Raw genomic sequence first — 27,665 nt, 5'->3', positions numbered from 1 at the left:
CTCTAGTATGGATCAAGGTGTCCAGGAGGAGGAGAGGGAATTCCTGCTTATCTTTCTCAATAGCACCACAGCGTTGTGGAGTTCTTCTGTTCTCACCTGGAAAAATGGCTGGCGGGCTGGCTGGACTTTATAAAATCCATGTTCTCAAGATGAAAAGTCCAAACAGATTGCACTCCACATTCTGTTTGGGAACCTGCTTTCCCCCTAAACCCTGTGACCACTTTCTGTAATATCAGCTGTTCTTCTCTGGGGTCACGGTTTTCAAGGAAAGTAATTTTATGGTGACTACACTTAGGACGATCATTTCAGTCAACTTTAGCAGAAGACTTAATTCAGACTCAAAAGCCGTCGCTGTCTTCTGCCCTTGAGTGTTACTGTAGAAGAGGCCAAGGCCAGTGTACGTTTTCCTCCTTTACAGATTATTTGCTTACAGATGAGATGCCTGAGGAATTCTTTCTTAATAGTTGGCATATATATAACTTAATCACACTCTAGGTTACCGGTGCATGGCATGTGTCCTGGTTTTGTGGAGCTTGATATTTTCATTGAGTTAGCATAGTCAATTCTTTATTAATCTTGGGACTTTTCTTATATTGTCTCTTGGAACGCATTTTTTTTAATTTTTTTATTTTTACTTGCTGCAAATGGAGGTTCCCAGATTAGGGGTTGAATTGGAGTTGCAGCTGTTGGGCCTACACCACAGCCACGGCAACACTGGATCCGAGCCGCATCTGCAACCTACACTGCAGGTTGCTACAATGCTGGATCCTTAACCCGCTTAGTGAGGCTATGGATGGAATCTACATCCTCACAGAGAAAATGTCAGGTCCTTAACCTGCTGAGCCACAATGAGAACTCCTGAACACTTTCTTGGTTCTATACAGTGAGTTCTCTGCTATAAGGAGGCCAGTTATCTGTATGCTGGATTGTCTTTGAACTCCTTAGTTATTTCTTTTGCTTTGATTTTTAAAATTTATTTTAATTTTTTTTTTGTCTTTTTAAGGCCACACCTATGGCATATAGGGAGGTTCCCAGGCTAGGGTTCGAATCGGAGCTGTAGCTGCCAGCCTCCGCCACAGCCACAGCAATGCAGGATCCGAGCTCGTGTCTGCGACCTATACCACAGCTCATGGCAACGCCAGATCCTTAACCCACTGAGCGAGGCCAGGGCTGGAACCCGCAACCTCGTGGTTACTAGTCAGATTTGTTTCCGATGCACCACAACTCCCCTAATTTATTGCTTTAGGTAAGCCTACAATCTTCTTTTTGTTTGTTTACTAATATTTCCTTTGAGTTCTCAATTTATTGAACTCGTATTCATATTAAGCCCTGTTTCTCAAAGATCTTTTGGTGGGGGGGCGGTAATCCTCTTCTTCTTGGGTTGTGTTTTCTCTTAGACTAAATACTTTGTTTTTGATACAATGCCTCATTTGTTCGTTTTCTTCAAGAGTCCATGTGTATAGCTGCCATGCCTTTTTGTTTGCTTTTTCCCACTCTGTTTCTGCCGGAGTAAGTCTGCCCAGATCTTTTTGTTCTGGATATGGGTGATTTCTCAATTTGAAGCCTCTCTGTTTTTTTCCCCCTTACTACCAAGTCGAAGTATGAAGAGGGCATCTTTTGTTTGTTTCTGTCCATGCTTTCTATAGTCTGAAGACATGCACAGCAGCCAGGGCTAAGCTATAGCAGGTGGTGTGCAGGCTGCTGGCCAGTCATAGCCAGAAGATGTGGGCTTGGGTGGCATTTGCTCTTCGGATCTTTTATAGGCCCTTTGAAGTGAGTTCAGTCTTCCTATGTGGGGGCACCCACTGCATATCCGCGGGCAGTGTTTTGTGGCCTGAATTTCATTACGTACCCCTGGAGCCTTCACTTCCTTCTAGCAGGGATGATCAGCATCAGGGCTCATGGCTCCTCCATCCTTTCCTCCCCAGTGGATGTTTTTACTATTCCCCAGTCAGAAAAGAGGAATATATGGATACTTCTTGGGGTACTTTTTTCCAGCTTGGTGATACTAAGGAAAACACTCAGGATTTTTTATTTATTCACCAGCTCATCTTCCTGAAGGTTGTAGATACAGGGTTATGGACCTTGCTAAGCTATGCCATTCTGCTCTGCTCTAGACTCTTCCTTTACTTTCCGTGGTAGACGGTATGAATTTATGACACCAGGGTGTGCTCATTTTCTTATTTTTTTTTGGACTGGTGATTATTTTATTTCTGCATTAACATTTTAAAATATTTTTTCCATTATAGCTGGTTTACAGTGTTCAGTCAATATTCTACTGTACAGTAAGATGACCCACTCACACATACATATATACACTCTTTTTTCTCACTTTATCATGCTCCATCATAAATGACTAGACATAGTTCCCAGTGCTATACAGCAGGATCTCATTGCTTATCCATTCCAAAGGCAATAGTTTACATCTATTAACCCCAAATTCCCAGTCTATCCCACTCCCTCTCCCTCCCCCTTAGCAACCACAAGTCTGTTCTCCACGTCCATAATTTTCTTTTCTGTGGAAAGGTTCATTTGTGCCATATATTAGATTCCAGATATAAGTGATATCATATGGTATTACGGTATTTGTCTTTTTCTGACCTCACTTAATATGAGTCTCTAGTTCCATCTATGTTGCTGCAAATGGCATTATTTTGTTCTTTTTTATGGCTGAGCAATATTCCATTGTGTATATATACCACATCTTCTTCTTTTTTTTTTTTTTTTTGTCTTTTCTGGGGCCGCTCCCGCGGCATATGGAGGTTCCCAGGATAGGGATCTAATCAGAGCTGTAGCCACCCGCCTACACCAGAGCCACAGCAACACTGGATCCGAGCCGCGTCCGCGACCCACACGACAGCTCACGGCAATGCCGGATCGTCAACCCACTGAGCAAGGGCAGGGATCAAACCCGCAATCCCATGGTTCCTAGTAGGATTTGGTAACCACTGCGCCACGATGGGAACTCCGTCACATCTTCTTTTTTTATATCAAAATTTTATTTTATTTTATTTTTTTTATCTCTGTGAGATAGAATTTGGTATTACCTGAGTTTTCTTCTTTTTTTGTTATTATTTTTTAATAGTTATTTCCCCAATACAATTTTTTTTTTCTACTGTACAGCATGGTGACCCAGTTACACATACATGTACACATTCTATTTTCACACATTATCATGCTCCTTCATAAGTAACTAGTCATAGTTCCCAGTGCTACTCTGCAGAATCTCATTGCTAATCCATTCCAAAGGCAATAATTTACATCTATTAACCCCAAGCTCCCCCACCACCCCACTCACATGTTCTTAATCCATTCATCTGTTGATGGACATTTAGGTTGTTTCCATGTCTTGGCTTTGTGAATAGTGCTGCAATGAACATGCAGGTGCATGTGTCTTTTTCAAGGAAAGTTTTGTCCGGATATATGCCCAAGAATAGGATATATGGTAGTTCTATATATAGTCATATGATAGGGATTGCTGGGTCATATGGTAGTTCTATATATAGTTTTTTAAGGTACCTCCATACTGTTCTCCATAGTGGCTGTACCAACTTACATTCCCATCAACGGTGCAGGAGGGTTCCCTTTTCTCCACACCCTCTCCAGCATTTGTTATTTGTGGACTTATTAATGATAGCCATTCTGACTGGTGTGAGGTGGTACCTCATAGTAGTTTTGATTCACATTTCTCTAATAATCAGTGATGTTGAGCGTTTTTTCATGTGCTTGTTGGCCATCTGTATATCCTCTTTGGAGAAATGTCTATTCAGGTCTTTTGCCCATTTTTCAATTGGATTGTTGGCTAATTTTTGCTGTTGAGTTATATAAATTGTTTGTGTATTTTAGAGATTAAGCCCTTGTTGCATCGTTTGAAACTATTTTCTCCCATTTTGTAAGTTGTCTTTTTGTTCTTTTTTAATGGTTTCTTTTGTTGTGCAAAGCCTTGTCCGTTTGATTAGGTCCCATTGGTTTATTTCTGCTTTTATTTCTGTTGCTTTGGGAGACTGACCTGAGAAAACATTTGTAAGGTTGATGTCAGAGAATGTTTTGCCTATGTTCTCTTCCATGAGTTTGATGGTGTCTTGTCTTGGGTTTAAGTCTTTAAGCCATTTTGAGTTTATTTTTGTGCATGGTGTGAGGGTGTGTTCCAGCTTCATTGATTTACATGCGGCTGTCCAGGTTTTCCAGCGCCATTTGCTGAAAACACTGTCTTTCTCCCATTTTATATTCTTGCCTCCTTTGTTGAAGATTAACTGACCATAGGTGTCTGGGTTTATTTCTGGGTTCTCTATTCTGTTCCATTGGTCGGTCTGTCTGTTTTGGAACCAGTACCATACTGTCTTGATTGCTGTGGCTTTGTAGTATTGCTTGAAGTCTGGGAGAGTTATACCTCCTGCTTGGTTTTTGTTCCTCAGGATTGCTTTGGCAATTCTGGGCCTTTTGTGGTTCCATATAAATTTTTGAATTGTTTGTTCTAGTTCTATGAAAAATGTCCTGGGTAATTTGATAGGGATTGTACTGAATCTGTAGATTGCTTTGGGTAGTACGGCCATTTTTACAATATTAATTTTTCCAACCCAGGAGCATGGAGTAGCTTTCCCTCTCTTTGAATCCTCTTTAATTTCCTTGATTAACTTTTTGTAGTTCTCAGCATGTAAGTCTTTCACCTCCTTGGTCAGGTTTATTACCAAGTATTTGATTTTCTTGGGGGGTGCAATTTTAAAAGGTATTTTGTTTTTGTATTCCTTTTCTAATATTTCATTGTTAGTATACAGAAATGCGACGGATTTCTGAATGTTAATCTTATATCCTGCTACTTTGGTGAATTTGTTGATCAGTTTGAGCAGTTTTTGGGTTGAGTCCTTAGGGTGCATCAACATTCCCCCCTCCCCCGGTTAAGTTTCTGAAGAGTGAGATTTTTGTGTGAAAGTTTGTACCATTTTAATTGAGAAGTGCCTAGCATCATTTTCAAAGATTGCACAATATTCCACCATATTTTATTCTGTTTTAGCTCCCTTATTTCTGCATGGCAGGTGTTGACAGCTTTGTTTTGCTACTATACATCCGTATTCCTCATTCATTTTCATTGTGCTTTTCAGAATGTGAAATGGGGAAAGGAGATTAAAGAGGATGGTCACAGCTGAGGAGAGGGGAACAGACATTTTTGAGGGTCTGGCACAAATCAGGAAGTACATGAATGGTCTGATTTGACTCTCACCACAACCCTGTGTGGTAAATCCCATTATTTCTGCTTTACAACCAAGGAAACTAGGGCTCAGAGAAATTAAATGCCTTGCCCAAATTGACACAATGAGTGACTCGTCCTGGATCTCTCAGTTGTCCTTGGCCCTAAAATCCCTTCTCTTTCCTCCACCTGAAGAAATAGCAGCCGAATCGCATGCTCAAGTAAGTTTGATGTTTTGCTATCGTTTTAACACGTTGCTACGTGTGAGAGAACACTGCTGTTTTTCTGTTTGAAATTTTTTAACTGAGGAAGAAGGTCGTGAAGGTTCAGCATGACTTTGTTGGGCAGAGACCCGTGCTCTTGGTCCCTAGTGAGCACAAGGTGGCATTTGCAGGTGATGTGAGCGCTCAGCAAGTCAGCTGGTGAACATTCCATGGTCAGTCACAGGGCTCTGGCTCCCGGCATGTTGTTACCTGCGTGCTCAGCCCTCGACCACATTCTCTCCCTGAGCAGCCAGCTCCTCCAAAACAAGGGCCATTATGTAATAATTCTGCCATAACAACCCCCACAAAATTACAGACTGCTCTGTGCCAGTGGGAACAGACACTCTAATTAATGTTCACTTCTTCAACAGATAGTCATTTTTCAAAACCTTAGTACAAAATTACATGTACCTTATTCAAAAAGTATTTCACAGGACTTATCACGAATAAATGGATATTTATCAAATAACTCCTGATTGGGGAGTCATTTATTTACCTTCAGTCTCAGTTTTAGCATCAACACCAAAAATGGGTACAAGCCCACCCCACCATTTTATGGGTGTGGTTGTTTTTGTTTAACTTATATAAAGATTTATTTTTTTAATTTCCTATGTTTTTATTATAGTTGACTTACATTGTATCAATTTCTGCTGTACAGCAAAGTGACTCAGTCATATATGTATACACACACACACACACACACATTCTTTTTCTCATATTATCTTCCATCATGGTCTATCACAAGAGACTGGATATAGTTTCCTGCGCTATAGAGTAAGACCTCACTGGTTATTCATTCTGTATGTAATAGTTTGCATCTACTTACCCCAAACTTCCAGTCCATCCCCTTCCTCCCCCCTGCCCCTTGGCAGCCACAAGTCTATTCTCCTAGTCTGTGAGTCTGTTTTTGTTCTCCAGATAGGTTCATTTGTGCTGTATTTTAGATTCCACATATAAGTGATATCATATGGTATCTGTCTCTCTTTCTGACTTCATTTAGTATGTGAATCTCTAGTTGCATCCATGTTGCTGCAAATGGCATTATTTCATTATTTTTTACGGTTGACTAGTATTCCATTGTGTATAAGTACCGCATCTTCCTAGTCCACTCATCTGTTGATTGACATTTAGGTTGTTTCCATGTCTTGGCTGTTGTGAATAGTGTTGTTATGAACATACAGGTTTGCTGAGACATAGGCCAAGGAGTGGGCTTGCTGGATCTTATGGTAGTTCTATATTTAGTCTTCTGAGGACCCTCCATACTGATTTCCACAGTGATTGTAACAATTTACATTGCCACCAACCGTGTAGATGGGTTCTCTTTTCTCTGGGTGTGGTAGGTTTTAAAGTGTTGTCCTGGTTTATGTCATTTCAGCCCTATTGAAATTCTGGGAGATAGGTGGGCATTTTTACCCCACATTTATTTTTAATTCTATGTCATAAATTCTCAAACAAACAAAAATAGTAATTATAGTACAGTGAGCACCCATGTACTCACCACCTAGGATTGAATAGTTGTTAAAATTTGGCATATTTGCTTCATATATATATACACATGTAGATATACATATGCATATATGCATATACCTTCTTTTTGACCACTTTAAAGTAAATTATAGGAGTTCCTGTTGTAGTTCAGTGGTAATCAGTCTGACCAGTATCCATGAGGATGCAGGTTCAATCCCTAGCCCCGCACAGTAGGTTAAGTATCTGGCACTGCTGTGAGCTGTGGTGTAGGTCGCAAATGCGGCTTGGATTTGGCATTGCTGTGGCTGTGGTGTAGGCCAGCAGCTGTAGCTCTGATGCAACCTCTAGCCTGGGAACCTCCATATGCCTACAGGCACAGCACCCCCCCCACCAAAAAAAAAAGGCAAAAAAAGTAAATTATAGAAATGAAGACACTTCACGCCTAAATATTCTGTTTTGCTTCTCCATAAACTATGATCCCTTCCCTCTAAAACTACAACCTTATTATCACACCTAATAAATTGGCTGTTTCCTAATTTCAACTAATACCTGTTACATTATCAAATATCTCCAAATGTTCCTAACACAGCTCCCTTGGCATTGCTTGCTCTATCCCTAGCTCAATCTCTAGAGCCCTTTCTTTCTTTTTATAAACAGCCACAAGCCAATTAAAGATCATGCATTTCATTTGTTATGGGATTGTCAACCTCTTTTTTTTTCAATTCTTTTTATTGTGGCAAAATAACATGTAATATGAAACTTACCATCGTTAACATTCTTAAGTGATATTAAGTACATTTCTGTTGTAGCGTTAACCATCATCACTGTCCATCTCCAGAACTCTTTTCGTCTTGAAAAACTGAAACTCTCAACCCATTAAACAATACCTCTCTGTTCCCTTCTCTTCCCTCCTCCTGGCAACCTGTTCTGCTTACTGTCTGTATGATTTGACTACTCTAAGTACCACATAGAAATGGAATCATACAATATTTGTTCTTTTATCTCTGGATTATTTCCATTAACGTGATGTCTTAAGGTGCATCCATGTTGTACCACGTTTCAGAATTTCCATCCTTTTAAAAGCTGAAATAGGGGTTCCTGTCAAGGCTCAGTGGAAATGAATCTGACTAGTAGCCGTGAGGATGCAGGTTCAATCCATGGCCTCACTCAGTGGGTTAAGGATCCAGTGTTGCCCTGAGCTGTGGTGTAGATTGCAGACATGGCTCAGATCCCATGTTGCTGTGGCTGTGGTGTAGGCCAGCAGCTAGAGCTCTGATTTGACCCCTAGCCTGAGAACCTCCATATGCTGCAGGTGTGGCCCTAAAAAGACAAAAAAATAGTATTTCATTGTAAATATATACTTGCTTATCTGTTGATGGACACCTGGGTTGCTTCCACATTTGAGCTCCTGCGAGTGATGCCGTGATCAACCTAAGTGTACGATTTCCAGTCTCTTGTAACCTAGACTAATTCCCCCACTTTTTGCCACTCATGTTGACTTTTTGAAGAGGTCATTATTATATAGAACCTTCTGCAGAGTGTTCTTTATTCTAAATGTGTCTAGTTACTTCCCCATGGTTTGATCTAACTTGTCCCCTCTTCTCATTGGATGCTAGTTTTTTTACTTGACTGGGTTTACGTTTTTCTTGGTAATGTTAGATCACTGGTAAGGGTGTGTTTAAGTATCTCATATTAAAGTGTCTGATTGAGCTCTGTTGGTGATGCTGAGGTTGACTGCTGGATTGAGATGGGTAGCGACAACCAGACCTCTCCAAGTGAAAGGCATGTTCCCTCCCTTGAAGTTGCTAAGTGATCTGCTCGCACCCTCTTAACAGATGAGGCTCTTGCTGAAATTCTGGCTAGGTGCTGACTGGTTTACCAAGAACAGTACATAATAATCTCTCCTGTTTATTGATTTTTTTTTTTTTTTTTTTTTTGCTGTGTGCGCAGCACTGATGCCACACTTGGCATGTATAATCTCATTGAGTCCCTCAGTATTATCTGTGTTTTATGCTCTTTCTTTTGGGCATAAAAGTGTTTTGAAGATACTTCTCTGGCCTCTGCCCCTCCTGCTTTCTTTTCTTCTTTCTGCTCCCACCCTCAGTGAGTCATGCTCTTTCCCCCAGGCTGGCTGGCGTGATGTGGGCACTGTCTGTCCAGTTTATAAGTCTCCAGGTAAGACCTTGGCTCTGGAGTCAGACTACTTGAATTCCAGCCTCAGCTCCACCCCTCCTGTGTGCCTCTGGGTTGGTTCCTTCCCCTCTGGACCTCAGTGTCCTCACCTGTAACTTGGAGATGATAAAAGGTCCTGCCTCAGAGGGTTCTCATGAGTGTGAACCGAGTTAGCACATGGGAAAGGCGGAATGGGGTGCCTGGCACATGTGCTTAGTGACTCTCGGCCTTGTCCTCACTGTTACCCCTTCCTGCCTTGAGTCCCTAAAGATGTTTGTCAGGCCGTTTCTGCCTTTTGGGTTTTGGGTGAGCACCATGGAGAGACACTGGGATGGCTGGAAATCAGGAGCAGGTGCCCAGTGGTGATGGTGGTTCTGGAACAGGGCCTGCAAACTGTGGCCCACAGGCTGAATGCAGCCTGCAAGCGTAAGTGGTGTTTTCTTGGAACACAGGCTTGCTGGTTCATTTACAGGTTCTTGTCTGCAGCTGCTTTTGAGCCACAACAGCAGAGTTGAGGAGTTGTGACAGAGACCTTGTGACCTGCGAAGCCTAAACTATTTACAATCTGGTCTCTTCCAGATTGTTTGCTGACCCCTGCTGTAGATGCTGCCCTCCTAGAGAATATCTGCTTTTAGCTGCCCCTCCCGGGGGTGGTGTTTCCCCATGTTCCTAAGGCTGGCTCTGTCCTCTGGGTGGGCCTTCCTGCTCCTCCTAGGCTGGCTGCCTGGAAACAGAAGACATGTGCTTTAGACGGGTGTTCTGAGGGCCACCAAACTGGATGTGTTCCTGCACTGGGGCGGGGGGGTGGTGGTGGTTCTTGTCCAATGGGCCATAGCGTTTCGCACAGCATCTCCTAGATGACTCTGCAGTGAGCACCTTTGGGCTGCTCTTGGCCAGCCGCCCCATGTAGATGCGGTGCCTGTGCCAGGGGGTGTATATCCTAGGCCCCCCCCTCTATTTGTATTCCTGGACCACGGACACCCTAATGGCTAATTATAGGTATTTTATTTTTGCCAATACGTTTGGGGTCCTGCTGTTTGACCCAAATGGAACGGATTCAACTCCACGGAATGAGAAACCTCATTTCCATCAGTTCCTTCAGCATTTGGATGGAAATAGACCACTTTCCCAAAGCCATTTCATATTATAGGTGGCTTGTATTACTTGATTTATTTCCTGGTCTTTAAGAGAGTTTTTATTGATCTGAGGCATTAAATTGAATTCTGACTGGGAAGAATCTCTTTCGTTATATTTTATGCTCTTGCCTCACCACTTAAATAACGTTTAATATCTTAATTAATTTGGTGTGAAATTCTGCAAATGATGATGGCAGCTCTCCTTGTATGTATTTTTATTTTATTTTTAATTGTTATTTCCCCAATACATTTTTTTTTCTGCTGTACAGCATGGTGACCCAGTTACACATACAGGTATACATTCTTTTTTCTCCCATTTTCATGCTCCATCATAAGTGACTAGACATAGTTCCCAGTGCTACACAGCAGGATCTCATGGCTAATCCATTCCAAAGGCAATAGTTTGCATCTATTAACCCCAAGCCCCCAATCCATCCTGCTCCCTCCCTCTCCCTCCTTGTGGTTACAAGTCTATTCTCCAAGTCCATGATTTTATTTTCTGTGGAAAGGTTCATTTGTGCCATACATTAGATTCCAGATATAAGTGATATCATATGATATTTGTCTTTCTCTTTCTGACTTCACTCAGGATGAGAGTTTCTAATTCCATCCATGTTGCTGCAAATGGCATTATTTTGTTTTTTATGGCTGAGTAGTATTCCATTGTGTATATATACACCACATCTTCCTAATCTAATCATTTTTAATTTTGATGTCCAGCCCCCCCACTCTCTTTTTTTCTCTCTTGCCCTTAAAGCCTTTATGATGTTTGTACTCTCTGATGCTACCGTATTAATTCCACATCTCTTTATTGGGCTTCTGTGACTTGCCAGGTACTCTTCTTGGTGTTGAGGACATAGCCACTCTCAAAACACCCAGTGATCTATGCTCTAAAGGAGCTTACATTGTGGTGCTTCCTCTAAACCTTTGCAGATGACATCAGAGCAACGGCTGAGATTCTTAGAAGAGTGGGTGGGGAGGCTGGTTGTAAAAAGCCCCTTTGTGGAGACGGGGAGGAGGAAGACTCTGATGTGAATCCCACAGAAAAAACAGGATCAGACAAAGCAGTGGGGTGGGGGGAGGTGCTCTACAGAGAAGTGGGGGTGTGGTCTGATGGGAGGCTTTTGGCTGGGGCACCAGGCCCACCACTGAGAAAGGAAAGGGAGATGGCCCTGTTGGGTGGAGGTTGCCATTAAGTAAGGGAATGCCTTGAATTCTAGACCTAGTCTCCTGGAAGAGAAAGAGTCTGTACAAAGAGGTGTTTTAGGATGAAAGTAGCCAGCGGTCCTCAAAGCCATGGGGGACCCATAGCCTGGTCTGAGCACACTGCCGGAAGTTGTGGGGGGGGCATTGCTGTATGGCTGTGTCACCTCCCCAGTCCTCTGTGCTCTAGGTGGCAGGGCCTGTCCTGGGGAGGGATCCTCTCTGAAGCTTGGCTGAAACACAGGGACCTGGGCTGACAAAATGGCGCAAGAGCCAGCGTCCCAGAAGTGCAGCCATTGTCGCAGGAGAGCCTGAGCAGGGTGTAGATTGGGGCATTTAAATTGGCTCCATGGGGAGTTCCTGTCATGGCACAGTGGAAATGAATCTGACTAGAAACCATGAGATTGCGGGTTCGATCCCTGGCCTTGCTCAGTGGGTTAAGGATCTAGCATTGCCATAAGCTGTGGTGCAGCAGACGCAGCTCGGATCCCGAGTTGCTGTGGCTGTGGTATGGGCTGGCAGCTGTAGCTCCAATTTGACCCCTAGCCTGAGAACCTCCATATGCCTTGGGCACGGCCCTAAAAAGCTAAAAACAAAAACAAAAAAACTGGCTCCATGGCTCAGTCCCATTCCTGGTCCTTGGTGGTGACCCAAGGGCATCAGAAGAAAGTCTCCGTGGGTGTTTGTAGGACATACTGTCATGAGGTAGGCCTCTCAACACTGGCTCCCACAGCACAGAGCCTAAATAAATGAGAGAACCTCTGGAAGCTTCTGTTAAGGATGTTAAATGTTACGTGTTAAGTTTGACATTTTGACAGGGGCAGAGCAAGCATTCTGTTATGTTTTAAAAGCAGACTCTAGTTTTATGTCAAACCATCCAGAATTGTCACCTCTTAGCTGCCTTCCTTACAACTCAGAGCGTGGATTTTCACATCCGGAAAAGTCTTTGTTCACCAATATCCAAACGATGAAATACTGATTGTAACTGAAAAAGTACCCACGTTTCACCAAAAGGGTCTTCTGCTAAGAGAGAGAAACGTTGCATTTCCTGGAGATTTTATCCTTTTTTTCTTACAATGAGGAAATAGGAATGGAGGCTTTTTTCCCCTCTTTACCAGTTTCCTCCACCTCTTTCTTATGAACAGTAGCATTCTCTCTTCCTGGCATTTAAATATTTTTGAAATAGCTATTCTCAGGCTAATAACAGCATAATGGTAAAACAAAGGACATGACTCTGTTCTGAAACTCAGCCTGTGTTCTGTGCTGGTGCTGTCAAACACACGCCTTTACCCACATGCATGGAATTGGGCAGCCTTGCTTCTAAAGGCAGTTGTGTAATGTGATAGGTCACTGTTATATTGACTATCTGTTAGCGTAAGGGTTCTCATAAAATATTTATTGCTTGTCCCTGAGCCAGCGCCCCATAATGCAGGTACATTTTGCATCACCACTTACACCATGAGATGCTTGGTTTCTATCGCTTATTTTGTCTGTCTTTTTTTTTTTTTAAAGCCACTATCTGCATTGTCTACTTTGAGGTACATTAGTTACCATGGAAACAGTGATGTCATTGGTGGGGGTGAGGGTTAGTGACATCCGCAATGACAGTGTAAAATCATTTGATTTAATGGTTTGAAATTTACACCACGCCTGGGGAAACTTAGGAGTATGTTTGAGAGGATGATGCGCTTAGGCAATTATAGCTGGCGGGATGCATGTGCACGTAACAAAAGTCAGCATTTGTGTGGTTTTTAAGTTGCAGACAAAAATATGCCAGAAAGTTAAGGAAAGAAAAAGGAAGGTCAAGGCATTCATATAATTTCCAACTGGTTGGGGCTCACAGTTACAACAAATGCATAGTGTTCCTGCTATAGGGATGGTTTATGTAAGTAAGGCCCATTTTCCCCCATAAAAATATTGTTATAGGAGAGATCTTTGGCTTTCTGAGTGAAACTCATACGTATTCCAGGCAGGGACTGATTAATTCTGATGTACAACTGAACTTTTGACAAGATCCCTAACAAGGTGTGGGTGGTCTCAGAAGCTTTAGAAGGAGCTTTTATGTGACTACAGTCATGTGTGTGACAGCAGAGAGGCTGTGGGAAGGCCCAGGGAGGGCCCTGGGTCCCTTTAATAGGTGCTCAGGGTGCTGAGTAGAGTGTCCTAATGACGCTGGTCTGTGTTCTCCTTCAACCTGCGTGTCTCTTTTATTTTATTTTTTAATTTTTTTGGAGTATAGTTGATTTACAATGTTGTATTAGTTTCAGGTGTACAGCGAAGTGAATCAGTCATTAATATAAGCATATCCATTCTTTTTTTTCCCGTATAGGTTATTACAAACTATTGAGTACATTTTCCTGTGCTATATAGTAGGTTCTCGTTAATCATCTCTTTTACACGGTAGTGTGTGTACGTTATTCCCACCCTCCCCATTCTTCCTTCCCCCGAATGGTTTCACCTATGGTAACCATAAGATTGGTTTTTGAAATCTGTGAGTTTGTTTCCATTTTTTTTTAATGATTTTTATTTTTTCCATTATAGTTGATTTATAGCATTCTGTCGATTCTTACTGGACAGCAAAGTGATCCAGTCATACATATATATACATATTCTTTTTCTCACATTATCCTCCATCATGTTCCATCACAATGACTAGGTATAGTTCCCTGTGCTATACAGCAGGGTCTCATTGCTTACCCACTGCAAATGCAATAGTTTGCAACTTTTTTTTTTTTTTTTTTTTTTTTTTTTGTCTTTTTGCCTTTTGTAGGGCCATTCCTGTGGCATATGGAAGTTCCCAGGCTAGGGGTCTAATGGGAGCTGTAGCCGCCGGCCTACACCATGGAGCAAGGCCAGGGATCGAACCCACAACTTCATGGTTCCTAGTCGGATTCATTAACCACTGAGCCACGATGGGAATTCCAATAGTTTGCATCTTGTTTCTGTTTTTTAAAATAAGTTTTTTGTATCATTTTTTTTGTGCCTCTTTAAAAAAAAAAAAAACACCTTTAATTTTGAGATCATTGTACATTCACTGGCACATAAAAGATAGAATAGAGAAGGATGCCAGTCTTGCTCAGTGGTAGCATTTTGCATAGCTATAGTATATACCACAGTCAGGAAATTGACAAAGATGCAGTCCACTTGCAGGTTTTGCTAGGGTTACGTGCCCTCATTTGTGTGAATATATTTAGTCCTTGCAGTTTTATCTCAAGGGTAGATTGTTGTGACTGCTGCCATGGTCTCCGCACAGAACACTTCTATTATATGGATCCCACCTGCTCCCGTTGTCCAGCCACACCCTCCCCTGCTCCCCAGTCCCAGGCAACCCTGTAGTCGTCCTTCAGTATCTGAAGGGGATTGGTTCCAGGACCCTGTGGATGCCAAGAATCCATAGGTGCTCAAGTCGCTTATGTAAGATGGCCTAGTACAGTCAGCCCTCTGTATCCGTGAATGGAGAACCCAGGAATATGGAGGGGCAGCTGGAAACTGTTTTCCATCTTGGTAACGTCATTTTAAGAAATGTTATATAAATGGAATCATAGAGCAGGCAGCCTTTTGAGATTAGCATATGTCAACAATCCATTCATTTTAATTGCTGAGTAATAGTCCATGATGTGGACGTTACCACCAGTAGCTTAAACATTCACTCCTTGAAGGGCCTTGGGCTGTGCTTGTCTTTTTAAACAGAAATACTTGGGAGGAGTTCCCGTCGTGGCTCAACGGAAACGAACCAGTATCCATGAGGACGTGGGTTTGACCCCTTGTCTCATTCAGTGGGTTAGTCTCTGTCGTGGTATAGATTACAGATGCAGCTTGGATCTGGCATTGCTGTGGCTGTGGCATAGGTTGGCAGCTGCAGCTCTGATTCTACCCCTAGCCTGGGAACTTCCATATGCCAAGGGTGTGGCCCTAAAAAGACAAAAGAAGAAAAGAAATAGCTGGGAGAGGGCTTCTGGGGTCCTAACAGCACAGAGTCATTGAGCACTTTAAAGGAATGCAAGTTTTCAGAAGGTCTCCCTCTAGAGCAGTGAGGCCTGGATTATTTAGAAGGAATGGATGAGGTACAGAGCACAAATGGAAGCCCAGGAGAGCTGGCTGCCCAGGTCCCATGTCTCCTTTTGGTTGAGGGAGGGGAAGGGCTTGGTATCTACTGTAGTTCGTTCCCTTGCAAAGGGGAGCAGAGGTACTCTGTGCTCTGAGACCTGCATTTAAGCATCTTCATCTTTCTTCCAGGATTGATGGAACAAAGTATTTTTCCTGATAGAAGGAGCTGTAACAGTAACTACTCAGCCTGCTTGACCCCCCCACCCCCAAAGCCCTTCTGGGGAAGATGAAAACCTGAACTCTTGTTCTGGGACAGGTCACCGAGGGAACTGTTTCCTTGGTCTCACCGATTGAATTTTCATTTTGAAAGTGTTCCACTTGGCCTTTTCAAAAATATGCCCCAGGACTGGAGCCACATGATGGAATTTAAACTCGAAAATCTTTCTCAGAGTACCAGCCTCATGTCTGTGTTTCTGGTCTGAGGTTCATGGGAAGCAGCCTGAATAACAGACCCAGTGATCTGACATTGCTTTTCCCATCGAAAGACTTTTAATTACCCTGTGTTTTTATGCAACCCGCAGGCTCTCCCCTCATCCTCTGCTGTTTAAGCTGTTGACCTAAAGAAAGAAATGGGTTTTAGCACTGGAACTGGAGGTTTAAAGGCCATGCAGAGAAACTTGGTGGTTTGGATCGGAAGCTTTTGATACCAATAGCTGTCAGTCAGAGTCAGCTCTTGGACTTTTAGAACCGCACAGTGAATGCCAGTAAGCAGGGAAGTAAGTAGCACATGGAGATAGCCCACAAAGGACGCAGAAACATGTGCCTTTGACCCAGATGTCAGGAGACGGTTTTCAGAGCATGAGCACTGATTCCTTCCTTTCTTCCTTTTTCCTTTTCCTTTTCCTTCCTTCCATTCCATCCTCCCTCCCTCTCTTTCTTTTTTTTTTTTTTTTTTTTTTTGACTGCCCTGAAACATATGCTGTTCCCAGGCCAGGGATCAGATCTGAGCTGCAGTTTCAACCTAAGCTGCAGTTGCAGCAATGCCACATCCTTAACCCACTGTGCCAGGTCGGGGATCGAACCCACGTCCCAGCACTCCCAAGATGCCACTGATCCTGTTGTGCCACAGTGGGACTCCAAGCAGTGATTTATTTGCAGGCACTCCTCCTCATTTTCTAGCACTAACCTGGGATGTCATGCCTAAGAGGTGTAACTGTCCCTCCAGCCACCACCTTCCCTGCCTCCGTCCCACCAGGTCAGATGCCCTTCTCCTGGGATTTCCTTTGCCATTGACACTTTATAACACAAAACCCTTAAGATCAGTGCCATGAAGTATAGTCACCTCTTCCTGGGGAGTTTGGTTCTCAGGCAGCCTGGGACACTAACATTGTGAGTAGGTAGAATATTACCCAAGAATGTTCCTCAGCTGTCTGGAAGGTAAATAGCGCTTTCATGCAGTATGAAAAATGCTCAGACTGAATCACGCTTAGCATCAGTGAGATGGGTGTACAAGGAGAGGGCAGGTGAGGATTGGCCCTTAGTGGGAAGATGCCAAGGTCATGTCTCCTTTCTCAAGCACCTGCTCAGGACATGCCTCTACTGAGTGGAATTAGGGATTAAACTAATCACACTCTTTAAATAATGTGTTGTTGAAGCCGCGTATTTGCTTATCTTTGTGTTCACAGCTCCCAGCTCAGGGTTGAGCATGTGGTAGTGTTTGGTAAATGTTTGCTAAATGAATGAATGAATAATCAGGCAGCGTAAAGCAGGGAGATGTGAAGTTTACTAGTACGGGATGGGTTGGTGGGGAGAGGGTTTCCACCCTCCATTCCCATAAGCACCATATGTGACTTTTCACCCCCCACTCTGGTTTTACTGAATGTGTGCAAAAAGTAACACTCCATCAAGGCTAATAAATTATGGCCTAGAAAGAACTGGAATTTTCTTTGCAATTAGGTAGCACCAGGAACTATAATATCATCTGGTTCTTTAAGAAGTTGGTTGGGCTGCACTCTTTGTGCAAGAATGGGCCTTGACTCACCAGGCATTGAGGATGAGCCACCTGTCATGGTGCTGTCCAGGCTGGCTGGCTCCGTCTGCTAAAAAACAGGCAAGTAGCATGGACTTGGGGAAGAGCCCCAGGCTCCCTCTGCTCAGATTCCAGGCCTCTCTATCAACCCAACTCAGTCTTCAAGTTGCCAGGATGCTTTGAGGCTGGTAGGTAATAAAATAACTCCTTTCTTCCTCCCCACTCTCCACTTTTTTTTTTGTAAACACCTGGTATTAAATGATTGACTTTCTCTTTCACCAGGTGTCTGGAGGCTTGCTTTGTGAAATCTGCTTGTCCTGAGCATGCAAAGAGAAACTTGGTACTGAGACCCTCAAATTCTCTTTTCCTGGTTTGTCTTTTCATTCTGTCTGCTGAGGCACCAGAAGGAATGTCAGAAACCTAGGCCTCTTGGTAAAAGAAGCTCATATGCGGGATTAGAACGGGCGGTCTCTGCCTGGCCCTCTTGCTCCGATGCCAGGACTAGGAGTGAAGTGGGACTACCTTGGTTTGGCTTTGCTGGGCCCTTAGAAGCCACCTGTCCTTAACATTCCGCCCTGTGCATTTCCTTACATGTAGCTGTCATTTCCACAGGGATTTCCCTTTGCAGTTACTTGTAATGAGCTTATTTTATGCCATTATGTACCTTTCAACTTGGTTGTAAATTCCAAGTGGTGATTTATCTTGCTTAATGACTAAGGCAATCCTTTTGCGTATTATTCATACTCTTCTAATTACTTCATGTGCTCTGCTGATTTATGTGTAGAAACTTTGGTTCCAGCCCTTTTGCAAGCAGAATCGTATTGGTGGTGTCTCTGGGTGCCGCACCTTCACATGTCATGGCTGCAGCCATGGGATGCCACACTTCAGGCCAGGAACTGTGCTAAATGCTTTTTATCTGCCGTCTACTTAATCCTCTGGCCAATATGCCCACAGAAACTTCAGGGTGGAAAGTGTTGCCACCATAGCATAAAGTCACATGGATGATCAAAATCGTGGTCCTGAGAATGATAACAATAATTAGAGAAATACAAATCAAAACTATGATGAGGTACTACCTCCCACCAGTCAGAATGTCCATTATTAAAAAATTTACAGCGGTACCCATTGTGGCGCAGCAGAAATGAATCTGAACAGGAACCATGAGGTTGTGGGTTTGATCCCTGGCCTCGCTCAGCAGGTTAAGTATTTATTTGGCATTGCCATGAGCTGTGGTGTAGGCTGGCAGCTGTAGCTCCGATTAGACCCCTAGTCTGGGAACCTCCATATGCTGTGGGTGCGACCCTAAAGAGCAATAAAAAATAAAAAAATTTACACATAAGAGATGCTGGAGAAGTTGTGGAGAAGTGGGAACCCTTCCAAACCATTTGTGGGAATGTAAATTGGTGCAGACATTATGGAAAACAGTGTGGAAGTTCCTTAGAAAACTAAAAATAGAGCCACTGTATGATCCAACAATTCCACTCCTGGGCATATATCCAGACAAAACTATAATTTGACAAGATACATGCACCCCTGTGTTCATAGCAGCGCTATTTATAATAGCCAAGGCATGGACGCAACCTCAATGCCCATTGACAGATGAATGAATAAACAAGATGTGGTGTATATACAGTAGAATGTTACTCATACCATTTGCAGCAGCATGGATGGACCTAGAGATTATCATACTAAGTGAAGTAAGTCAGAAAGAGAAAGACAAATATATGATATCACTTATATGTGGCATCTAAAATATGACACAAATGAACTTATATATCAAACAGAAACAGACTCAAAGACATAAAGGATGGACTTTTGGTTGCCAAGTTTTTGGGTGAGGGAGAGGAATGGGCTGGGGAGTTTGGGTTTAGCAAATACAAAACCTTATATATAGAATGGATAAACAACAAGGTCCTGCTATGTTACACAGGGAATTACATTCGCTATCCTATGATAAACTGTAATGGAAAAGAATACGAAAAAGATCATGTATGTATAATTGAATCACTTTACTCTATAGAAATTAGCACAACATTGTAAATCAACTACAATAAAATAAATTAAAAAAATAATCATAGTGATAATGTCTAACACTGCTCTAAGGTTTTTATATATTTTAACCTCTTCGATCCTCTCTAAACCCTCTGAAATAAGTATGACTATTATCATTGTTTTACAGCTGATTCTGAGGTCCTGAGAGACTAGGAAACTTTCTCAGTGTCACATAAGTTCACTGTGGCAGTGCTGGGCACCAAAAACAGAATTCTGACTTCCTGAGCCTTTTCTTTTAAATAATAAGAAATTGTATTCAAATAAAGAAACCAGTATTAATGTCTTCAAGAGAGATTATGTGAATTGCCAAAGTCAGAAATTATCATGCAATGTCTATTTTCTAGTATTAAATAGAGTTTAAGTGGTTTCTGCAATTAGCATCTTTCTAGGAAGCTGGGATCATCAGAATCCAGTTATAATTTTGACACTTCCTTTTTAAATCATCAGAATCATGTGTTTGAAATGAACATTTTGGGAATGCCTCCTCCGTGCCAGGCCCTGTGCTGAGTGTTTTTCATCTATTATCTCACTTAATTCTCGTAATAGCAATATTCTTTGAGAGCTGAGGAAACAGAACACCATGGAGATTAATTGCTTGGGTTCAGTGGCTGGAGCCCTCCTTGTAAGCTCACCTGAATTCCGAGAGCATAGACTCTGAGGTCCTTCCGCTGTGCATCAGGGAAGCTCTCTGGGAAAAGATGCAGTTGTGTGGGCTATCTGATGCTCTCTCATTTAGTAGGAAAAAGCCTACCCATCCCATGTGGAGCCCAGGAAGAAAAGGGCTGATGGGAGGCACAGGGGGTGCTGAGCCCACCCTCTGCTCTGGGTCAGCTGGTAGAGGGTCTGCAGAGAAACGAGGTGGTCTTCTTTGTCCCTTTCCCCATCACTGGCCAGCTCTAGGCCTGGCTGTGCCATTTCTGCCATTGCAACACTCATTCTGTAAGTAAGCTCAGAGGCCAGGAGCTTCCCAGGTTCCTGTTAGAAGGACATTTGAGGTCAAAGTGCTCTTCCCAAAGCTGCCCTGGCTCTGATGTCTCTGGCAGTAGCTGAGAAGATGCCTCCTTCTTCCAGCAGCCCAATACCAGAGTGTCTGAATTCGTATGTTACATGAAAAGGGAACCTTTCTCTGCTGGGCGGTGGGTCTGAAACCATAGCCTTCGAGTGCTGCTTAGAATGGGACTTTGACTGGTCTCTAGCTTTTGTAAGATAATCAACCCTTAAACTGCTGTGATGATCCTTGATCGTGGGCATCATCCTCTGTCCTCAATTCCATTCATAGTAGGCACTTGGGGAAAATCCATCCTTATTGTGAGTAGCCATATACTATGTGAATTGACAGCCTCCGCCCGCCCTTTTAATTTTGCTGCCAACATATGGGAAGATCAAGAAGGCTGTTCTGGGATGGTGACATTTGAGTAGATTTAAAGTCTACAGCTGTTCTGAGCAAGAGTGTTTTAGGCAGAGGGAATAGGACGTGCAAAGGCCCTGGGGTTGAAGCTTGCTTGTTATGGTCAGGGAAAGGAAAGTCTAGGGAGTCTCTCACAGAGGAAGCAAGGGGAAAAGCCGTGGGAGATGAGACTAGAGAGGTTGCTGAAGATCATATCCCGCAGGGCCCCGTGAGCCATCATAAGACTAAATTGACTGCTTTAAAGTTTATTTGGGGCCAGCACATATGATCAGTCCATTTCCCCAGTATCCCCAGTAGCCTCTGTGTCTTTGTCTTTCATTATTCCTTTCCTTCAGGGTGTCCTGTGCTTCCCCTTCGTCCCCTTGTGCAATGGGAGAGTTTTGAATATTGTAAGAATAGCACAGAAATCCATATGGGAAGCTTAGAGGATTATATCTTTTTCTATGACCTAACTCTTCTTTTTAGCTGGACAGTGATGATAGAGCTCATCTCTTATGCTTTTCTTTAAGATCCTCCCACCCCACGCAGATCCTCCCATTAGGTGAGATTTGTTTGTCAGGAGCCCCTGGCCCCCCACACCTGCCCTGGGTCAAGGCAGCTTCCTGACTTGTCTTCCCCATGGGACAAGTGTGTGAAGTCGTCTGCAGTGCCTGAAGGCCCTGCACGAGTATGAACTGGAGAGGGTGATTTGCCTCTTTATGCTTTGCCCTTCCAAAGAGAGATGTAAAAGCCAGGCTGCCAGCATCAGTACGTTTCTGTGGGGTGACCATATTTATGTGCTTACTGATTGCTAAGTCACCCTAGTGCAGGGCTCATTCAATGTCCTTATCTTTGTGGCTATTGTTCTCGGGACCTCACACTGACTCCATCAATCTGAGTTAGTCCAGCGTAACTGCAGATGAGAATTAGGGTGTCATGTGATGGCACTTTGCTGATTCTCTTTAAAAGTTGTGAAGATGAGGGATAATGGGTACTTAATGAGCTCCTGCAAGATGGCAGGTGCTGACAAGTGCCTTATAACCTCCACTGATATGTCATTATTCAGAACCCAAAGCTTGGAGGTCAGAGGTGTGTCCTTACGGCTGGATGTTGCGGTTGACCGGGAGAGGGAGCAGGAGTTAATGTCCTGCTCCCTTTCTGCCTGTGTCTGTGTGATGGCCAAGACTCACTCTCCCAGTGGAATCCGTGCTGGCTTTTATGGCCTTTGTGAGAAGGCACAGGGAAGCCGACGTGCCTGAATACCAGGCATCATTGTCACTGTCAAGTGCCTGTTCCGCAGTGCTCAGTCATGGATGGGTTTAGAAATGCCTTCGATTTTAGAGTTGATACAGGTCATGTGAATAGACTGATGATGTTTTGCTTTATTTTTCAATACTTTCCTTTTCTCGATTAGAATGTTGTCCTCCTTTGCCCCCCCACCCCCATCAGCGTATCTCTCTAAGTGCAGGCTGGCTCTAGCCATTTCCAGTCTGTTCTAGATGTTCTGTCTGAACATCCCTGGCCACCCAGTTCTCCACAAAATGACCCTAAGTCTGCTAGGATGAGACACTACAAATACCAAGTCTGCCCCCCTTGCCCACACCCACCCCATCGGGTGCCATGGTACTGCCTGTGCGCATGGGGGCCCCCGCAGCAGCTGGCGTCAAACAATGCTCATTCTCATCTGGCCATCCCAGAATGGCCTGGCAGCTTCGGCCATTCAGAGCCCGGCTGGGGCCGGAGTCGCTGGGTTGCCCTGCAGAGGCAGTTTGCCACTTTGTGCTAATAAACTCATTTCAATCCGAGGAACTTCTGAGGGCTCTTCTCACCCTGTCTCCTGTTTTTGTGATGAAAGATATTAATGAAACCAGGCTGGATGTGACTGCCGAGGTTTGAAATATCATTCTGCTGTGCTGGCTGTGTGCTCTGGATAAGTTACTTAACCTCTCTGAACCTGTCCTTCTGTATCCCTATATATTTTTTTAATTTTTTAATTATAGTTGATTTATGATGTTCTGTCAATTTCTGCTATACAGCAGAGTGACCCAGTCATGCGTGTACACACACAGTCCCTTTCTTATATTATCTTCTATCATGTTCTATCGCAAGTGATTGGATATAGTTCCCTGTGCTATACAGCAGACAGACAGGATCTCATTGCTTATCTCTGTATCTCTGTATTTAACTTAATACCTATGCCACGCAGTCCATTTTAGGATTAAATGAGATAATGCTTGGGGAAAGCACCTGGGCTGGGTCTTGGGGACACGTATGCCTCCCTAGATAATGAACTTTCTTCCCTTTTTCAGATAGGATCCCAGACAGAAGAAAAAAAGGGCCAGACCAACTTCAAGACATGCTGCTTTGCTCGTGGCTGTAATCTGGGTGTGGCAGATTTCAGATATTTTCAAACAAAAGTAAAAGAGCTTTAATTACGCCCTCATTTGTGGTTTAGTTTGGTTGCCGCCCTGTCGATGCTGCAAAGTGCAGGGCTGGCTGGGAGTCAGGAGTGGAAAGTCAGTACTTTCTCCTGAAACTCCCAAGTGTCTGGGGCTCAGAGATGGGGTTGCTGGTCTCCTCTGGATGTGCCGTAGTTCAGGGACCCGCCTGCTGAGTCAGCCTGGGCTGCTTGCTCCCTTGTCACACCTTTGGCGTGTGCGTCTTTGGCCCCTGTACTTACACTTGCTCTTGCTCTTTGTTTTTCGATCCATTAATTTTAGCTGCAATCTTCCAGTTGATGCAGAGCATGCACATCACTGTCATTTGTAACCAGCAGGTAGCTGGAGTGTTTGGTGTGACTTCGTTGTCACACTCCCTGGATTCCAGGCCATTTCATGCCAGGTGATCTTGGGGGTGGGGAACCTCAGTTTCTTTATCCGAAAAGTCGAATAGTGATAGCAGTTGTCTCACAGGCTTGTATGAGGATTTAGGAGGATTAACCTGTAAAAGTGGTTAGCACAGAACCTGCTCCTTAAGTAAAATTAAATTGCTTGTACTAGTATTGGTAATAAGCAATATTTGAGCATTTATTATTGCTCGTAATCATGGCCAAGTGCTCTGCTGGCGGAAAGCATGTATTACATCTTGGGTCTTCCCTGAGCCTTCCCTGAACCTCTCATGACTCAGGCCACAGCCTCACCAGCAGACCCAGAACCCTCCCAGTGGCCTTGCCCAGGGCTTTACCCTTCTATGTGTGGCTGGACAGTTCCGATTCTCATGGTGCCTTTTAAAGCAAGGGTGTTCAAGATGCTTTATCTACCTTTTTTTTTTTTTTTTTTCCTTTCCTTTTAGGGCCACACCTGTGACATATGGAGTTTCCCAGGCTAGAGGTTGAATCAGAGCTGCAGCTGCTGGCCTACACCACAGCCACAGCCACACCAGATCCGAGCCACATCTTCGAGCCACATCTTCGATCTGTGTCATAGCTCACAGCAATGCTGGATCCTTAACTAACTGAGTGAGGCCAGCGATTGAACCCACATCTTCATGGATACTAGTCAGATTTTTAACCCTCTGAATCACGACGAGAACTCCTATCTACCTTTTTACTTTCGCAAGCCAAGAGACTTAACTAGACTCCCCAGAAGATGCTGTCTGCTCTCCACCCTTTGGCACAAGCTAAATAAAGGGTCCACCGAACAGCAGCTTCAAAGGCCGCCTGAGTTAGTCTCCGGTTTCCACTTTGGTTACTTTCCAGCCTTCTTTGGTCTGGGCAGCCTACCCGGCTGCTCCAGCTAGCCGATGGGGCTGACCTTTAAGGAGAAGGAAAACTCTGCTGTCCTGACTCACTGGGGCCCCAGTTCTATCCTGGCTGGACAGCACGGCTCTGAGGAAGGTGGGAAAGGAGGCCTTGCTGGGTGTGAACTTCCCATTCATTTAAAAATCACTGTTTTCTCCATTATTCCTTTTATTTTATTTTCTCTCTCTCTCTCTTTTTTTTTTTTTTAGTGCCACACCTGCAGCGTATGGGGGTTCCCAGGCTAGGGGTTGAATTGGAGCTGTAACTGCCGGCTGTCGTATATGACAGCTACAGCAACGCCAGATCCGAGCCATGTCTGTGACCTACACCATGGCTCAAGGCAACACCGGATCCATAACCCACTGAGTGAGGCCAGGGATCGAACCCGCAACCTCATGGTTCCTAGTCAGATTCATTTCCGCTGCACCACAGCAAGAACTCCTCCCCATAATTATTTTTGTAACAGTATCACAAAAGTGGCCACTTAACATGTGCAGTTCTGTCAAAAAATAATTGTGAACAAACATGTCCCTCATGTAATTGTAGAGTGAACTTGAATCAATATTTTATTTAACTCATCAATGAGGGACCCAAGAAATTGGTAAAGCTGGCTCAAAGAGCATTGGAAGAACTGGCTATTCATAGGCATTTTGGGGAGAAAAAAGGATGGAAGAGAATATGTGTGTAAGTGTGGAGGGAATGGCGAGGTGCCATGCAGATCAGCCTTGAGGTACCCCAGCTTCTGGGAGCTGCCAGCAAAAGGGCTTCACTGTCAGCCCCCTTCAGGGTCTAAGGGAGGAAGACCTTTCCCTTCTTCTAGGCCCTGTGGTTGGTCTGATAATTAAATTGACATAAGACAGATGAACAGGAAAAACTAATTTCATATAAACAGGAGCTCATACAAACATTACACCCTAAGAAGTGACCAAAGCAGGCAGCTTTTATACCTTTTAAACAAAGAATACATTTTGAAGAGTGAATAAGACAGAGGGGTTTGGGTTTGGGGTAGTAGATTAGTGAAGAAGTAACAAGGTTTGTTTATACAGCCTCTTGGCCTTGAAATCCTTATCTCTGGTGACAAGGATGTCTGTCTTCTTTCTGGTACAGGGAGGGTGACTTTCACATGGGAGATTTAGTTCCTGCTTTTAGGGGGACAGAGGAAGGTCAGACTGTTTTTCTTGCACTAGCTGTTCCTTACACAATTTTAATTCAAAATAATCAATGTGCTGGGAGTTCCTATTGTGGCTCAGTGGAAGCAAACCTGCCTAGTATCTCCGAGGATGCGGTTCAATCCCTGGCCCCTGGGTTTGATCCCTGGGTTTGTTGCTGCCAGCTGTGGTGTAGGTCGTAGACACAACTTGGATCCCACATTGCTGTGGCTGTGGTGCAGGCAGGGAGCTGTAGCTCCCATTTGCCCCCTGGCTTGGGAACTTCCATATGCTGCACCTGCATCCCTAAAAAAAAAAAAAGAAAAATTAATATGCCAAAGTGGTATATTTTGGAGTGGCCTCCCTGGAACCCCATCAGGGGGTTGCCTTAACTGAGCAGAGTCTCCTGGTCTCCTGGGCAGCCTGCACCCCATATCTGATCCATGTCTGGGTATAAAGGCTAGACTGCTTACCCCCTGCTTGCATCTCTCCAGGGTCGTCCTATCTTCAGAACTGCCCATAGCGTCCACCTAGGCTTCTGTCTTGACTGTATCCCAGCTTGCTTTCTCTCTCTCCCCAGAAATCTGCAACTTAATGCACAGCTTCTCAGTGTCCAAGCCTTTAATGTATAGTCAATAGGAAAAGCAAACCCAGATATAAAGTTCTAGATCTCAGGGTTTGGCTCATCTGTAAAGAGCCAGATAGTAAATATTTTAGGCTTTGCAGGCCCTCTGTCTCTGTAGCGCTCACTTCAGCTCTGTGCTGGGAGCAGGAAAATAGTCATGAAGACCAAAAAAATGGCTTTGTTCCAATAATATAACTTATAAAAACAGGTGGAGGGTGGGATCTGGCCCAAGGGCCAGGGTGCTGACCCCTGCCCTAAATACGTTAAGTAACCCTGGGTAGACTGTTAAACAATATTATGACATTGAAAGTACAAGGTACCTGCCGCCTTTGCCCCATTTGATGCTTATAGAATATAATTTTAAATACTTCAACTGCCTGCAAGGGGATCATCTTACCATTTCACAAATGAGCCTAGTACCAACAGCTGGGAGGGCTCTGCGTGGTCGTACTGTTTAAGTAGATGGTAGTTTCTGGAAATGAGTGTGGATCTAGCCTTGAGACTGGCTATGCCCCCTTCCACCAGCCTCCTTCACTGAGTCATGGAAAGCAGAGGTTTGAGTGACTCTTTGGAGAAAAGCACCCCCAAACCAGAGCAGACTGCAGATTCATAGAGCCCAGAGGTACCTAGAGAGGCCCTGCCCAGCATCAATTCTCTGCCTTGGTCCTGGAGTTGTCACAGAATTGGTGCAGTTACCTACGAGTAAGGCAATTCGAATGTAGATACCTTTATCCATTAAGGTCCTAAAGGAATTGTCCTGCCTGGACCTTGTTTTCTGGGATGCATTCCTCTGACACCAGCAGGAGGTAAGAACAGCTTATACAAGGAGGTAGAGGTCTTACTGGGCTGTGCCATATGCTACCTGTGCCATTGACGAAGCCCCTTGGTTAGCCTGAGACTCTATTAGCACTGCTATGAAATGTGAAGGAATCTCTTCCAACTCTCATTTTGCAGAAAGTCCATTAAACAAGGCCTGGATTCGAATTCTGACTCCCCATCTCACCAACTATGTGACCACAGGCCAGTTTCTTAAGGTGTTCTGTTCCTCAGTTTCTTCATCTATAAATGGGGATAAGTATGGTATCTGTTTAATATGAAAATGAAATGAATCTATCCATGTAAAGCTTGTAGAACAGGGAGTTCCCGTTGTGGCCTAGCAGTTAATGAACCTGAGTAGCATCCATGAGGACGTGGCTTGGATCCCTACACTAG

At 43.9% G+C, this 27,665-nt stretch overlaps 1 protein-coding gene and 1 long non-coding RNA gene across 3 annotated transcripts in view; both read left to right on the top strand.

Annotated features, from left to right (window-relative positions):
- The window catches only part of SLCO3A1 (solute carrier organic anion transporter family member 3A1), a 325,300-nt gene that overhangs the window by 18,934 nt on the left and 278,701 nt on the right, over positions 1–27,665 (top strand). The gene's annotated exons all lie outside the window — the stretch shown is intronic.
- On the top strand, positions 25–6,794 carry LOC146401796 (uncharacterized). The gene is made up of 2 exons (XR_014811011.1): positions 25–650; positions 2,763–6,794. It is a non-coding gene; the product is annotated as an uncharacterized LOC146401796 (long non-coding RNA).

Source organism: Sus scrofa, chromosome 7 (assembly GCF_054392235.1).
Source record: "Sus scrofa isolate SSC_HxYL_T2T_F1_AM1 chromosome 7, Sscrofa_HxYL_maternal_Yorkshire_Landrace_v2.0, whole genome shotgun sequence".
Taxonomy (NCBI): Eukaryota; Metazoa; Chordata; class Mammalia; order Artiodactyla; family Suidae; genus Sus; species Sus scrofa.
Note: the sequence above shows the minus strand (reverse complement) of the source record. Positions and strands in the feature narration are given on the sequence as shown.